The following is a 16,917-nucleotide window of genomic DNA, read 5'->3' as shown; positions in this document are numbered from 1 at the left end:
TCGTCTGCCCAAAGTGGAACTTCCGGGTGGCCAAACATTTTGATTCCGATTCCCATTGCCATTCCAGCATGTTGGTCCATGGCCTCCGCTAATACTATGATGAGGCCAACCTCAGAGTGGAGGAGCAACACCTTCTATCTGTATGGGTAGCCTCCAACCTGATGGTATGAATATTGATTTCTGCTTCCAATAAAAATACTTTTCCCTCCCCCTCACCTCTTCTATTCCCCACTCTGGCTCCTTACCTCTTCTCACCTGCCTAACACCTCCCCCCGGGTCCCCTCCTCCTTCTCTTTCTATGGTCCACCCCAGTCTTATAAATTCACTCCAGCCTTTTACCTTTCCTACCCACCTGGCTTCACCTACCACCTTCTAGCTATCCTCATTCGCCTCCCCCACCAGTTTATTCTGGGATCATCCCGCTTCCTTTCCAGTCCTGAGGAAGTGTCTCGGCCTGAAACGTCGACTGTTTATGATTTCCATAGATGCTGCCTGACCTGCCGAGTTCCTCTAACATTTTGTGTGTGTTACTTTGGTTTTCCAGAATCTGCAGAATTTCTCATATTTATGATTATTGCCATTGACATATATGAAAATGAAGATCTTGGTAACTGGTTATTGATATTTTAAGAATAAGGAAGAATATATTCCAGGAGAGAGTGAGCTTTGCATAGGTCGGGGAGAAGAGCTTTAAAAAGGAGCGTTTCGCGGGGCTCAGCGCATTAGTGTTGGACCAATCGATTCGAAGAGAGAGTGAGCTTTGCACAGGTCAGGGAGAAGAGCACAGACTCAGTAGCCTGTCATTGCACAAGGATGCTGAGAAAGCTCTGAAATAAAAGAGATATACTGTCTAGCGGAGCGGTCATCGAAGTAGTGCAAGTCAGAGTAGTAGGGCTTTGGCCCATCAGGGCTTCGCTGAGGACGGGCCTAGGCGAGGTAGGCTACTTCTTCCCCCTTCTAAGAAGAATAGTGGGTATGACTGCGAGGCCAGTTTTCTCTTCTGGGTGTCAGATGTGGGATGTCTGGGAGACTTCCAGCCTTCCTTATGGCCACATCTGTACCAGGTGCTTCGAGCTGCAGCTCCTTAGAAACTGAGTTAGGGAACTGGAGCTGCAGCTTGATGACCTTCGGCCTGTTAGGGAGAGTGAGGAGGTGATAGGCAGGAGCTACAGGCAGGTAGTCACCCTGGGGCCACAGGAGACAGATAAGTGGGTGGCCATCAGGAGAGGGGAGGGAGGACCTCAGGTAGTGGAGAGCACTCCTGTGGCTGTCCCCCTAAACAATAACTACTCCATTTTCAGTGCTTTTCTGGGGGAGGGGGCGACCTACCTGGGGGAAACAACAGTGGCCCTGCCTCTGGCACCGAGTCTGGCCCTATGGCTCAGAAGGGTAGGGAACGGAAAAGGATAGCAGCAGTAATAGGGAAGTCTATAATTAGGGGGACTGATAGGTGATTCTGTGGGCATGGAAAAGAAACAAGGATGGTAGTTTGCCTCCCAGGTGCCAGGCTTCTTGATGTTTCTGAACGAATCCACAATATCCTGAAATGGGCGGGTGAGCAGCCAGAGGCCATGGTACATATTGGTACCAAAGACATAGGTAGAAAAGGGGTAGAGGTCCTGAAAGCAGAATACAGGGAGTTAAGAAGGAAGCTGAGAACCTCAAAAGTAGTAATCTCGGGATTGCTGCCTATGCCACGTGACAATGAGTATAGGAATAGAATGAGGTGGAGGATAAATGCGTGGCTGAAGGATTGGAGCAGGGGGCAGGGATTCAAATTTTTGGATCATTGGGACCTCTTCTGGGGCAGGTGTGACCTGTACAAAAAGGACAGGTTGTACATGAATCTGAGGGGAACCAATATCCTGGCGTGGAGGTTTGCTAATGCTATTGCGGAGGGTTTAAACTAGACTTACAGAGGAGTGAGAACCGAATTGAAGAGGCAGAGGATGGGGAGGTTGGAGCACAAGTGGAGACAGCTTGTATGGAGTTTGTGAGGAAGGATTGACAGTTGTTAGAGCAAAGATGCACTCAGCCTGATGGTTTGAGATGTGTCTGTTTTAATGCAAGGGGTGTCATAAACAAGGCTGATGAACTTAGAGCATGGATCAATACGTGGAACTATGGCATTGTGGTCACTACAGAGACTTGGATGTCTTAGGAGCAGGAATGCCTGCTGAGTGTGCCAGGCTTTAGATGTTCCAAAAAAAAACAGAGAGGGCGGCAAAAGAGGTGGGGGAGTGGCATTGCTAATCAGGGATAGTATCACGGCTGCAGAAAAGCAGGAAGTCATGGAGGGATTGTCTACTGAGTCAGTGAGGGTGGAAGTCAGAAGGGGCAATAACTCTACTGGGTGTTTTTTATAGAACCCCCAATAGTAACAGGGATATCGAGGAGCAGATAGGGAGGCAGATTCTGGAACGGTGCAATAATAATAGGGTTATTATGATGGGAGATTTTAACTTTTGTAATATTGTTTGACATCTCCTTAGCACAAGGGGTTTTGATGGTATGGAGTTTGTTAGGTGTGTTCAGGAAGGTTTCCTGACACAATATGTGGCTAAGCCAACTAACTAGAGGAGAGGCTGTACTTGATCTGGTATTGGGAAATGAACCTGGTCAGGTGTCAGATCTCTCGGTGGGAGAGCATTTTGAAGGTAGTGACCACAACTCTGTCTCCTTCATCGTAGCGCTGGAGAGGGATAGGAGCAAGCAATTTGGGAAAACATTTAATTGGGGTAGGGGGAAATAGGATGCTATTAGGAAGGAACTTGGGAGCATAAATTTGGAGCAGTGTTCTCAGGGAAATGCATGGCAGAAATGCTTTGCATGATGATCTGCGTAGCTATGTTCCATTGAGGCGGGGAAAGAATGGTAGGGTTAAAGAACCATGGTGTACAAAGGATGTAGAAAATCTAGTTAAGAAGAAAAGAAACCTTACAAAAGGTTCAAGAAACTAGGTACTGGTAGAGCTCTAGAAAATTACAAGGTTGCTCAGAAGGAGCTTAATAATGTAATTAGGAGAGTCAGAAGGGGCCATGAGAAGGCCTTGGTGAGCAGGATTAAGGAAAACCCCAAGGCATTGTACAAGTATGTGAAGAGCAAGAGGATGAGCCGTGTGAGAATAGGACCAATCAGGTGCAATAGTAGAAACGTGTGCACGGAGTCGAAGGAGGTAGCGGAGGTACCTATTGAATACTTTGCTTCAGTATTCACCAGGGAAAAAGACCTTGGCAATTGTGGGGATGACTGAAATGCTTGAGCATACAGACATTAAGAAAGAGGATGTGCTGGAGCTTTTGAAAAGCATCAAGTTAGATAAGTCACCGGGACTGGATGAGGTATACTCCAGGCTACTGTGGGAAGCGAGGGAGGAGATTGCTGAGCCTCTGGAGGTGATCTTTGCGTCGTCAATAGGGATGGGAGAAGTACTGAAGGATTGGAGGATAGCAAATGTTGTTCCCTTGTTCAAGAAAGGGTGTAGAGATAGTCCAGGATAATATAGACCAGTGAGTCTGACTTTAGCGGTGGGCAAGTTGTTAGAGAAGATCCTGAGAGGCAGGATTTATGAGCATTTGGAGAGACATAATCTGATTAGGGATAGTCAGCATAGCTTTGTCAAGGGCAGGTTGTGCACTACAAGCCTGATTGAATTCTTTGAGGATGTAGCAAAACACATTGATGAAGGTAGAGCAGAGGATGTAGTGTACACGGATTTCAGTAAGGCATTTGATAAGGTTCCTCATGCAAGGCTCCGTCAGAAAGTAAGGAGACATGGGATCCAAGGAGTCCTTACTCTGTGGATCCAGAATTGGCCTGCCCACAAAAAGGAAAAGGTGGTTGTAGATGGTTCATATTCTGCATGGAGGCCGGCAACCAGTGGTGTTCCACAGGGATCTGTTCTGGGACCCCTCCTCTATGTGATTTTTTATAAGTGACCTGGATGAAGAAGTAGAAGGGTGGGTTAGTAAGTTTGCTGATGACAGAAAGTTTGGGGGTGTTGTGGATAGTCTGGGGAGTTGTCAGAAGTTACAGCGAGACATTGATAGCATGCAGAGCTGAGCTGAGAATTGGCAGATGGACTTCAACCCAGATAAGTGTGAAGTGGTTTATTTTGGTAGGTCAAATTTGAAGACGGAATATAGTATTAATGTTAAGACTCTTGGCAGTGTGGAGCATCTGAGAGATCTTGGGGATCGTGTCCATAGGACCCTCAAAGCTGCTGCGCAGGTTGACAGTGTTGTTAAGAAGGCGTATGCTGTGTTGGCATTCATCAACCGTGGGACTGAGTTCAAGAGTCATGGGGTAATGTTACAGCTATATAAGAACTTAGTCACACCCCACTTGGAGTACTGTGTTCAGTTCTGGTCACCTCACTAAAGGAAGGATTTGGATGCTATGGAGAGATTTCAGAGGAGATTTACAAGAATACTGCCTGGATTGGAGGGCATAATTTATGGGAATAGGTTGAGTGAACTTGGCCTTTACTTCTTGGAGCGACGGAGGATGAGAGGTGACTTGATAGAGGTGTAGAAGATGATGAAGGGCATTGATCGTGTGGATAGCCAGAAGCTTTTTCCCAGGGCTGAAATGGCTAACACAAGGAGGCATAGTTTTAAAGTGCTTGGAAATAGGTACTGACGGGATGTCAGGGGTAAGATTTTCACACAGAGAGTGGTGGGTGTGTGAAATGCACTACCAGTGGTGGTGGTGGTGGAAGCGGATACAATAGGGTCTTTTAAGAGCCTCTTAGACAGGTACATGGAGCTTAGGAAAATAGAGGGCTATGCACTAGGGAAATTCTACGCAGTTTCTAAAGAAGGTTACAGGGTCAGCACAACATTGTGGGCCGAAGGGCCTGTAATGTGCTGTAGATTTCTATGCTTTATGTTCTACATGAGTTAAGCTTGAGAAAGGAAAACAAATTGATGTGAATGTAGTCATCAATGACATATTACAATGAGACAGGGACTCTGCTGTATAATCAGTAGTTACTATGAAGATTGAGTTAAATGCTAGCCTCGAAAAGAAAGGAACTTTACTCTGTAATGCAATAGCCGGGACTAAATCACAATGAAAACCAAAGTGGAAAAAATATGATCCGTGAATGATGCAAGCTTCTGAAATATACCGTGGAACTGATTTACAGTCAGTGCGAACATGAGTTGGCTTTGTGTAAAGCATTGTCTTCACGTTCCCTCCTAAATTCTATAACTGGACATTGATGTTGATTTCCATAATTTCTATTTATATACACTTCAGGCCAAAAAACAACAGAACCATAGGATTTAAATTCACTAGTATAAAATTATTGTCACCAAGAAGAGTGACAATATAACAAATTGACCACGAGGGGGTGTAAAAGAGCACTCTTGTTGAGTTTCCTTTGACTGTGTACATCCAGAGTCAACATTTCATGAAAAGCTGATTGCCACTCAAGCAGTTGTTACGTTTTGCAATTCTGAAACAGAAAATGAATCAAACGAAAAACACTGAGCTATGGATAATGTGTCTACTTGGCTCTTATTTTAGTGAGGCATACACACGATGTGGTGGTGTAATGACATCTGTCATTCACTAACTTTTACATATAACTCGTAATACATTATGTAAACAATTTAAACATTACTGAAATATTAAATACACTACACTCCTCCCTGCTTGGCTATAAACTCCAACTCAAAGTAGAATGCATCTCAACTCTTCAACCCAAATATGTTACACATCTCTCTAGTCATCGTACATATACCGTACTGTGCAAAGATCCTGGGCATTTATATATAGCTTGAGTGACTAAGACTTTTGCAAAGTTCTAAATGTTGTGAAATTTGTTTTTGTGGCAGCAGTACATTGCAACACGTGATAACAAAAATTATAAATTACAATGTTATATTGACTGTCCTGTTGTACATGCTATTTATTATAAATTACTATAAATTGTACATTGCACATTTAGATGGCAATGTAACGTGAAGATTTTTACTCCTCGTGTATATGAAGGATGTAAGTAATAAAGTCAATTCAATACAATATATTTAAAAATTGAATTAAATAGGCAGTGTAAAAGTCTTGGGCACATACATATACAGAGTGCCTAAGACTTTTGTACAGTACTGTACTTGTCATTGTGGAGCAGAGAGCGAGTTAGTATACATGGCAGGAGCAAAGGATGTTGGGATTGATGAGAGAGGAGGCTGCGTGAGAGATGTTGGACAGGTGGCAAAGAAGGAATGCCGGGGGCGGGGGGTACCACAGGCCCTGGCCTGAGACATTAGGCAAGGTCATTCGATTCCAAACAATTGGTTTATTGATCATTACAGAATGTCTCTCTGGTGCTTCCCACTCCCTCCCCTCTCCCTGTCCCCTTTTCCCAACAATGATTCCCCTCTCCTTGCCCCCTTCCCACTCTCAGTCCACAATAGGGACCCATATCAGAATCAGGTTTATCATCACTCACGTATGTCATGAAATTTGCTTTTTTTTGTGGCAGCAGTACAGTGCAGTACATAAAATTACTACAGTACTATGCAAAAGCCTTAGGCTCCATTAGGCACACACATTGTATATATATAATGTGTGTGTGTCTTAGATTTTTACACTGTACTACATACACATACGTACAGTATACTATATAATACAACTACTATATGGATGCCCACAGCATAGTAAATTTTAAATTGTCCTATTTAGTCCTAAAGATTTAGATATTGTAGATGAATTCTTACTCCTGTGGGATAAAGTCTTTCCCACCATTTGACAGGTGAGACTTGTGGCTGTGAAACAAGCTCAGGTTCTGGGGCCTCACCATGGTGGTTGTAGGAGTTGACTCTGGTCATGCCCAGGGATGGAGAGGAGCTGCTTTTGCTATCTTCTGAACGTCTTAGCATCCCAAACAGTGCATGGCCTGCTGCTTGATCTGCTGAACTACCTCAGGCCACCAGACAAAGCTTTGAGCCAATGCTTTCATTTCGACCATGCCTAGATAGTTGGAGGGTTGCGGATGTTGTTCCTTTATTCAAGAAAGGGAGTAGAGATAGCCCAGGAAATTAGAGACCAGCAAGTCTTACTTCGTGGTTGGTAAGTTGAAGGAGAAGATCCTGAGAGGCAGGATTTAGGAACATTTAGAGAGGTATAATACGATTAGGAATAGACAGCATGGCTTTGTCAAGGGCAGGTCGTGCCTTACGAGCCTGATTGAATTTTTTGAGGATGTGACTAAACACATTGATGAAGGAAGAGCAGTAGATGTAGTGTATATGGATTTCAGCAAGGCAGTTGATAAGGTATCCCATGCAAGGCTTATTGAGAAAGTAAGGAGGCATGGGACCCAAGGGGACATTGATTTGTGGATCCAGAACTGGCTTGCCCACAGAAGGCAAAGAGTGGTTGTAGACGGGTCATATTCCGCATGGAGGTCGGTGACCAGTAATGTGCCTCAGGGATCTGTTCTGGGACCCTTAATCTTTGTGATTTTTATTAATGACCTGGATGAGGAAGTGGAGGGATGGGTTAGTAAGTTTGCTGATGACACAAAGGTTGGAGGTGTTGTGGATAGTGTGGAGGGCTGTCAGAGGTTACGGCTGGACATTGATAGGATGCAAAACTGGGCTGAGAAGTGGCAGATGGAGTTCAACCCAGATAAGTGTGAAGTGGTTCACTTTGGTTCGTCAAATATGATGGCAGAATATAGTATTAATGGTAAGATTCTTGGCAGTGTGGAGGATCAGAGGGATCTTGGGGTCTGAGTCCACAGGACGCTCAAAGCAGCTGCGCGGGTTGACTCTATGGTTAAGAAGGCCTACGGTGTATTGGCCTTCATTAATCCTGGAATTGAATTTAGGAGCCAAGAGGTAATGTTGCAGCTATATAGGACCCAGGTCAGACCCCCCTTGGAGTTCTGTGCTCAGTTCTGGTCGCCTCACTACAGGAAGGATGTGGAAGCCATAGAAAGGGTGCAGAGGAGATTTACAAGGATGTTGCCTGGATTGGGGAGCATGCCTTACGAGAATAGGTTGAGTGAACTCGGCCTTTTCTCCTTGGAGCGACAGAGGATGAGAGGTGACCTGTTAAAGGTGCATAAGATGATGAGAGGGATTGATCATGTGGATAGTCAGAGGCTTTTTCCCAGGGCTGAAATGGTTGCCACAAGAGGACACAGGTTTAAGGTGCTGGGGGCTAGGTACAGAGGAGATGTCAAGGGTAAGTTTTTTTACTCAGAGAGTGGTGAGTGCGTGGATTGGGCTGCCAGCAACGGTGGTGGAGGCAGATACAATAGGGTCTTTTAAGAGACTTTTGGATAGCTACATGGAGCTTAGAAAAATAGAGGGCTATGGGTAAGCCTGGTAATTTCTAAGGTAGGGACATGTTCGGCACAACTTTGTGGGCTGAGGGGTCTGTATTATGCTGTAGCTTTTCTGTGTTTGTATGTTTCTAGGTGACTGGCATGTAGTTCCTCCAAAACTTCAGCTCTCAGCTTGGATGATAGAACAGCTCTCAATCCCCACATAAAGCAACCCCGTTAAAGGCAAATTCATCGCAGTGCTGGTAAAAATGGGGGAAGCAGGAAATTCTGCTGCGCATTCCAGTCATTCGGGTGGCCACATAGACCCGAGATGGTGTGGGGTCTTTTCTGGTTTCCCTTTGGATCATCACTGCGATAATAGGAGGTTTTTAAATTTGCATTAGGGAGAATACCTGAAGAGGAGTGTCCTTTTTAGTAAATTTTTCAGTTTTTCCTTTTCCATTGGTAAACGGGACAATCCATCTGCATTTTCATAAATAGCTGTCCTCCTGAATGCGATCCTGTGATTGTGTCCTCCATCTCTGCATTTGTGCTGCTGCTGTTAGTGGAACAGCCTTCTGTGGATTGAAAATGACACTAGTGGTTGATGATCAGTAATGAGGATAAATTCTCTCCTATACAGGTACTGGCTGAAATGTTTTACACTCCCTTCACTTCCACCACACATGTGACATGACTGCAACTATGGCATGAGGAGAGGAGTCGTGGGCAAGCTTCACTGGATGATGTGGATCATAATGTGTGAGGACAGTGACTAATGCCACCACCTCCTTTGCCTTTTGGAAAACCATCTGTGTCCATTGCCATCTCTTCCCGAACTGTAGTAATTATTTCAAGGGATGGAGCAAAGTAGCCAGGTTTGGCAGAAACCTGTTATAGTAATTCACAACTCCTCAAAAGGACCACATCTCTGATATGTCCTATGGCCTTCCGGCATCCACCACTGCTTGAGTTTTCTCAGCACATGTGTGTAATCTTTGTGCGTCAATGGTGTGACCACAGTAAGTGATGCTTGGTTTGAAGAATTCGCACTTGTTGCAGTGCGCTCTGTCCTTAATCTTCTAATCCTTTTAACACTTTGGTGAGATTTTGGAGATGTTCCTTGTCATCCTCACCAATAAGAATGATGCCATCCAAGTAACACAGAGTGCCTGGGCAGCATTTCAGCACCTGGTCCATAGTTTTCTACCAGAGTGCAGAGCAGATACTACTCCAAAAATAAGTCTATTATAGCAATACAGCCCTTTGTAAGTGTTTATGCTGAGAAACACTTTGGACTCCTCTTCCATCTCCATCTGTAGGCAGGCCTTAGCTAAATCCACTTTGCTGAAGTGTTTTCCTCCAAAGAGGTTTGCAAAGATATCCTTTATCCTGGGCAGAGAGTATTGATCACTCTAGCCATGGCCAACCTCTTAAAGCATTTCATTGTTTGTTTACATAATTCATTATGGGTTATATGTAAGAATATGTAAATTGCATAGTCATTACACACCACATCACGTGTGAGTACCTTACTACATAAAAAGGGGGGAAAAAAACTTCGTAGGCATGTATCCCAGCTCCTGTGTTTTTCTTTCAATTAGCTTCTGGAATTATAGTACAAAACATAACAGCAGCAACAAGGAAGTTTTAAAACAAACCCGAGACAACTGCCTACCCATTGAAGCACAGTATGTTTTACTTCAGAAGGAGAGACATTCGAGTTTAAAAAAAAAGGCAGGAAACAGATGAAATTAACAAGCAATGAGTCTGACCATGGTTTGATAAACAGTGAGTACTCGGTGATAACAGTGAGTACTCAGTGGGGCGCCGCGATAGCATAGTGGTTAGCACAACGCTTTACAGTACACACAACCCAGGTTCAATTCCTACTGTAAGGAGTTTGTGCATTCTCCTGGTGACTGCGTGCATTTCCTCTGGGTGCTCCAGTTTCCACCGTAAAAACGTACTGGTTGGTAGGTTAATTGGTCCTTGTGAATTGTCACATGATTGGGTTAGGTTTAAATGGGGGGAGGGTTGCTGGGCAGCGTGGCTGAAAGGGCTGGAAAGATAGAGGTGTTCCATTGTACAACGGGTAATTGAATATTAAATACTGAACAAATATGAGTAGTATTTTGAAGCAAATGAAATAGACACTGAAAACAAGTTCCAGTGCTGCTGAGTGCAATGAATGGAAAAGCATACAGTTTGCTTAGGAGTTTAACTGCTCCAACTAAACCAGCCGGAACAAGCTTTGCTGATATCGTGAATGTAATGCAGGAAGATTTAGAAACAAAACCATTGATAATTACAAAACATTTTAGGTTTCATAAGCAGAATCAAAAGGAAGGAGAGTCCATTTCAGCTTTCATGGATGAAATCAAAAAATTGACTGAGCATTGGCAGTTCAGTGATGAGCTTAATGATGCACTGAAATATTGTTTAGTTTGTGGAATCTTACCAAAAAAACCCATAGAAAAATAGCTTCTAACTGAAACACAACTCATATTTAAAAGAGCAATTGAAATCACTGTATCAATGGAAACAATTGAGCTGCAGTCAGGAATTAAAGTGAGCGTGAACAAAATTGCAACGTCTAAGCTCAAACTAGGTTGACCAAACAAATTGTATTACCGTTGTGGCAGTGGCTCCCATGTGCTAGATCAATGCAGGTTTTTTAAGGCAAAACTTGCAAAAAATGCAACAAGAGAAAATCTGCAGATGCTGGCAATCTGAGCAAAACACTCAAAATCCTGAAGGAACTCAGTAGGCCAGTCAGCATCTATGAAAAAAAAGCACAGTTGATGTTTCGGGCCTAAACCCTTCGGCAGACTGGAGAAAAAAGACTGAGGAGTAGATTGGAAAGGTGGGGGATGGAGAGAGAGAAACACCAGGCGATAGGTGAAACTTGGAGGGAGAGGGATAAAGCGAAGAGCTAGGAAGTTGATTGGTGAAAGAGACAGAGGCCATGAAAGAAAGAAAAAGGTGGGGGGGGGAGAAGGAGCACCACAGGGAGAAGATGGGTGGGCAAGGAGATAACATGAGAGAGTGAAAAGAGGATGGGAATTGGTAAAGGGGGGAGAGGCATTACTAGAAGTTTGAGAAATCAATGTTCATTTCATCAGGTTGAAGGCTACCTAAATGGAATATAAGGAGTTGTTCCTCTAACCTAAGTGTGGCCTTATCATAACAGTGGAGGACCCACAGGTGAACATATCGGAATGGGAATGGGAAGTGGAATTAAAATGGGTGGCCACTGGGAGATCCCACTTGTTCTGGCGGATGGAGTGTAGATGCTCGGCAAAGCGTTCTCCTAATCTACATCTGATCTCTTTTTACGCTATCATGTTGGAGGACACTTACAAAAAGCACGTTAGGCAGATAAATATAAAAGGACTACACGGGGAAAGAGAAAAAACTAAAGAGTCTATTTGGAGTTTCAAAAGGAGCACTAATCTGCATACTGTTGATGAAAAATCTGATAATGATGAGAGTGACACAGACTGAGGATCCTTGAGATTTACTATGTGAAAACCGGCAATATGGCTTATATCAAAAATGAACGGCAAATTAATTAAAATGCAATTCGCCACTAGCTCAGTTCTTTCAGTCATTCCACAAAATGTGTTTGATTGGTATTTCAAAGATATTGAACTGAAGCCTGCAGATATTCACAAAGAATTTCTACTGGAGAAAAAACAACTCATGTGGGAATGACATTACTAACAGTGAAATACAACAACAAACAAGCCACAATAGGCTTGTATGTGGTGAAAATAGGAGAGCCAGCATTGTCCAGCCATAATTGGCTGAGATGACTACAATGTGATTTGGAGATTCATCCATCATTTACTTGCCACATCCCTTTCAATAGAGTCAAAATGAATGTGAATTAAGAAAGGTACTGGATGACGCCACAGCAATGCTCAGGGATGGCACAGGAAAACTCAAGCATATCAAGGGTCAAATCATGTTAAATGAAAATGTCACACCCAAGTCTTACAAAGCCCTTTTGGTTCCTTATACCATCTGTGATAAAGTAGCCAGTGAGCTGGATTGTATGAAGGCTGAAGGAATTATTTTCAGTGTTGAATGGAGCCTGTGGGCAACACCAGTGGTCCCAGTAGCCAAGAAGAATAGATCTGTCAGGATACGTGGTGACTTTAAGGTCACCATCAACCCAGTATTGAAAATAGATCAAGACCCTCAGCCCAGGATAGAGAACAGTCAAGGGTAACAATTGAACAAGGTAGCCTTAGCTGATGCCTACCTACAGATGGAGATGGAAGAAGATTCCAAAGTGTTCCTCACCATAAACACTCACAAAGGAGTTTATTGCTACAATAGTCTTTTATTTGGAGTAACATCTGCACTTGAACTCTGGCAGAAAGCTGTAGACCAGGTATTGCAAGGCTGCCTAGTTACTCAGTTTTACCTAGATGACATCATTGTTACTGGTGAGGATGACAAGGAACATCTCCAAAGTCTCAAGACAGTGTTAAAAAGATTATAAGATTATGGGCCAAGAGCATGATGTAACAAGTGTGAATTCTTTAAATGAAGCATCACTTACTGTGGTCACACCAGGATTACATAAGTGTGCTGAGAAAAATAAGCAGTGGTCGATGCCCAAAGGCCAAAGGTCGTGTCACAAATGTGGTCCTTTTCAGGATTTCTCAATTACTATAACAGGTTCCTGCCAAACCTGGCTACTGTGCTCCATCCCTAGAACTCATTACTACAGATTGGGAAGAAAAGACAAAGGACAATGCAGTGTGGGATGGCTTTCCTGAAGGACACTGTACTCACACATTATGATCCACATGGTCCAGTGAAGCTTATTTTTGACTTACTGTGCCTTATGGCATAGGTGCATATGATATCACATGTGGTGAGTGAGGGAAGTGACCGCCATGGGCTTTGCATCATGTTCCCTTACTGCTGCAGAGAAAACATGGGTGTAGATTGACAGAGAGGCCTTGAGTCTGGTTTGGGGGTGGAAAAAGTTTCAATCGGTACGTGTATGGGAGACAGTCTACCCTCATTACTGACTATCATCCTCTGATGTCATTTTCAATCCACAGAAGGGTGCTCCACTGACAGCAGCAGCACAAATACAGAGAAGTGCTCTGTTTCTTGGAGGACACAATAACAAGATCAAATTCAGGAGGACAGCTATTCATGAAAATGCAGATGGATTGTCCTGTTTACCAATGGAAAAGGAAAAACTGAAAAATTTACAAAAAAGGACACTCCTCTCAATGTATTCTCCCTAATGCAAATCAAATGTGGCTTTATTAAGGCAGGGATAATCCAAATTGAAACTAGAAAAGACCCACTCTGTCTCAGGTCTGCAAGCAGGCCAAAAATGCTGCAGAAATTCCAGTCTCCCCATTTTTACCAGCACCAGGATGAACCTGAACTTGACGGGGTTTGCCTTATGTAGGGATTAAGAGTTGTTGTACCATCCAAGTGAGAGCTAAAGTGCTGGAGGAGCTACATGCCGGTCATCCAGGTGTGGTCAAAATGAAAGCTTTGGCTTGATGCTTTGTCTAGTGGGCTGGAATAGATCAGCAGATTGTGGCAGAACGGTTCCAGTGATTCCTGAAAATGAACGGAACAAAGACATATTACATGTGCACCGTACCACCCAGCTACATATGGCTTGGTGGAAAGGTTCATCCAGAGTCTAAACAACGTGCTGTGACCAATGTCAGCAGAATACACTACACTGAATCTGATAGAAACCATAGAAACTACAGCACAGATACAGGCCTTTTGGCCCTTCTTGGCTGTGCTGAACTATTTTCTGCCAAGTCCCACTGACCTGCACACGGACCATATCCCACCATACACCTCCCATCCATATATCTGTCCAATTTATTCTTAAATGTTAAAAAAGAACCCGCATTTACCACCTCGTCTGGCAGCTCATTCCATACTCCCACCACTCTCTGTGTGAAGAAGCCCCCACTAATGTTCCCTTTAAACTCTTCCCCCCTCACCCTTAACCCATGTCCTCTGGTTTTTTTCTCCCCTTGCCTCAGAGGAAAAGGCCAGCTTGCATTCACTCTATCTATACCCATCATAATTTTATATACCTCTATCAAATCTCCCCTCATTCTTCTACGCTCCAGGGAATAAAGTCCTAACCTATTCAATCTTTCTCTGTAACTGAGTTTTTCAAGTCCCGGCAACATCCTTGGAAACCTTCTCTGCACTCTTTCAACCTTATTTATATCCTTCCTGTAATTTGGTGACCAAAACTGAACACAATACTCCAGATTCGGCCTCACCAACGCCTTATACAACCTCATCATAACATTCCAGCTCTTATACTCAATACTTTGATTAATAAAGGCTAATGTACCAAAAGCTCTCTTTACGACCCTATCTACCCGTGATGCCACTTTTAGGGAATTTTGTATCTGTATTCCCAGATCCCTCTGTTCTACTGCACTCCTCAGTGCCTTACCATTAACCCTGTATGTTCTAGCTTGGTTTGTCCTTCCAAAGCACAATACCTCACACTTGTCTGTATTAAACTCCATCTGCCATTTTTCAGCCCATTTTTCCAGATGGTCCAAGTCCCTCTGCAGGCTCTGAAAACCTGCCTCACTGTCCACTACACCTCCAATCTTTGTATCATCAGCAAATTTGTTGATCCAGTTTACCACATTATCATCCAGATCATTGATATAGATGATAAATAACAATGGACCCAGCACTGATCCCTGTGGCACACCACTAGTCATAGGACTCCACTCTGAGAAGCAATTCTCTACTACCACTCTTTGGCTTCTCCCATTGAGCCAATGTCTAATCCAATTTACCACCTCTCCATGTATACCTAGCGACTGAATTTTCCTAACTAACCTCCCATGCGGGACCTTGTCAAAGGCCTTACTGAAGTCCATGTAGACATCATCCACTGCCTTCCCTTCATCCACTTTCCTGGTAACCTCCTCGAAAAACTCCAATAGATTGGTCAAACATGACCTACCACGCACAAAGCCATGTTGACTCTCCCTAATAAGTCCCTGTCTATCCAAATGCTTGTAGATTCTGTCTCTTAGTACTCCTTCCAATAACTTACCCACTACCGACGTCAAACTTACCGGCCTATAATTTCCTGGATTACTTTTTAATCCTTTTTTAAACAACGGAACAACATGAGCTACTCTCCAATCCTCCGGCACCTCACCCATAGACACCGACATTTTAAATATATCTGCCAGGGCCCCTGCAATTTCAACACTAGTCTCCTTCAAGGTCCGAGGGAATACCCTGTCAGGTCCTGGGGATTTATCCACTTTAATTTGCCTCACTAATTTCCTCTTTGCATATCACAATGCAGCACACTCCATAACCAACAATTCACCAGCTACGTTGTTCCTTGTTCATTACTTGCACGCAAGCTTGGATCTCCTCAAACCCAATCTCAGAAGGACTATGCGGGACAAAACAGTTGAGACATATTTAGGGCTCATCTAAAAAGGAGGAAGGTTAGGCCATAGAGACTCTACACCTTCCAGTCCTATGTCAGCTTTTTCCAATAATTTAATATTATTTCTTATACACAGAGTCACACCACCCCCTCTGCCTAATAACCTATCTTTCCAATATACCGTATATCCTTGGATATTCAGCTCCCAATGGCAGCTATCCTTTAGCCAAGTTTCAGAGATGGCCACGACGTCATATTTGCCAATCTGTAGCTGAATTTCAAGATTGTCCATTTTAGTCCTTATGCTGCGTGCATTCAAATACAACACTCTCAGTCCAGTATTTGTTGCTTTCTGTTTTAACTGCGCCATTTCTTTATGCCCTGTAACTCATGCCACTGGCTTGGATTAAGCCACATCTCCTGCCTGTTCTTCCTATAATCTCTGTTGCATGCTGTCTTTGATTTATCTCTGTTTTTCCCCTTCCTCAGTCCTATCACTCCGGTTCCCATCCCTTTACTAAATTAGTTTAAACCCTCCCTAACAGCTCTATTAAATGTGCCTGCAAGGATACTGGATCCCTTTGGGTTCTGGTGTAACCCATCCCTTTAGGCAAGTAGGCAAGTATCCGGGTTCCTGTATCTTGCTTTTGATTTGTTTCTGAAGTTACAAGGCATGACAGGGAGGACTGCGTCAGACCATACTGATTGGTGGGTGAGGCATGAGGGGCTGAGTGGCCTTTTACTTTTTGAGGTTCTCCCCTCCCTTTCAGGCCTTAAAGGCAGAAATGTAATAGGAACTCGGCCAGTCCAACAGCACCTGGGTAAAGAGAAACCAGTGAAGATTACACATTAGGCACTGTTCCTCGGTCTGTCAGCTCTCAGATACGTCCTCATTTCTCTTGCTGGTGTATGATTCCACTAAAAAATGCATCAAGCTGTTGCTACATGGCTCATTTCATCAGGAGGTCTTTCATCCACAGTCTCCATCCAGGTAGTGTCTCAGTCCTGCACCGTACACTTCGGTTTACAAGTAGGGCAGTCCCAGCTAACCTATTATCCTCACTTGCACCGGCCCTACTCCTTAAGAAACTCGCACTCAATGCCCCCACCCACTCACCTTCTCCCCCAGCTGGTCTCACCTAATACCCGCCAGCTTGTAATCCTCCAGCTTCCTAATAGACTTCTACCT

This window comes from Mobula hypostoma, chromosome 14 (assembly GCF_963921235.1).
Source record: "Mobula hypostoma chromosome 14, sMobHyp1.1, whole genome shotgun sequence".
NCBI classification, from domain to species: domain Eukaryota; kingdom Metazoa; phylum Chordata; class Chondrichthyes; order Myliobatiformes; family Myliobatidae; genus Mobula; species Mobula hypostoma.
The sequence above is the reverse complement of the archived record's forward strand: the minus strand, read 5'-3'. Positions refer to the sequence as shown.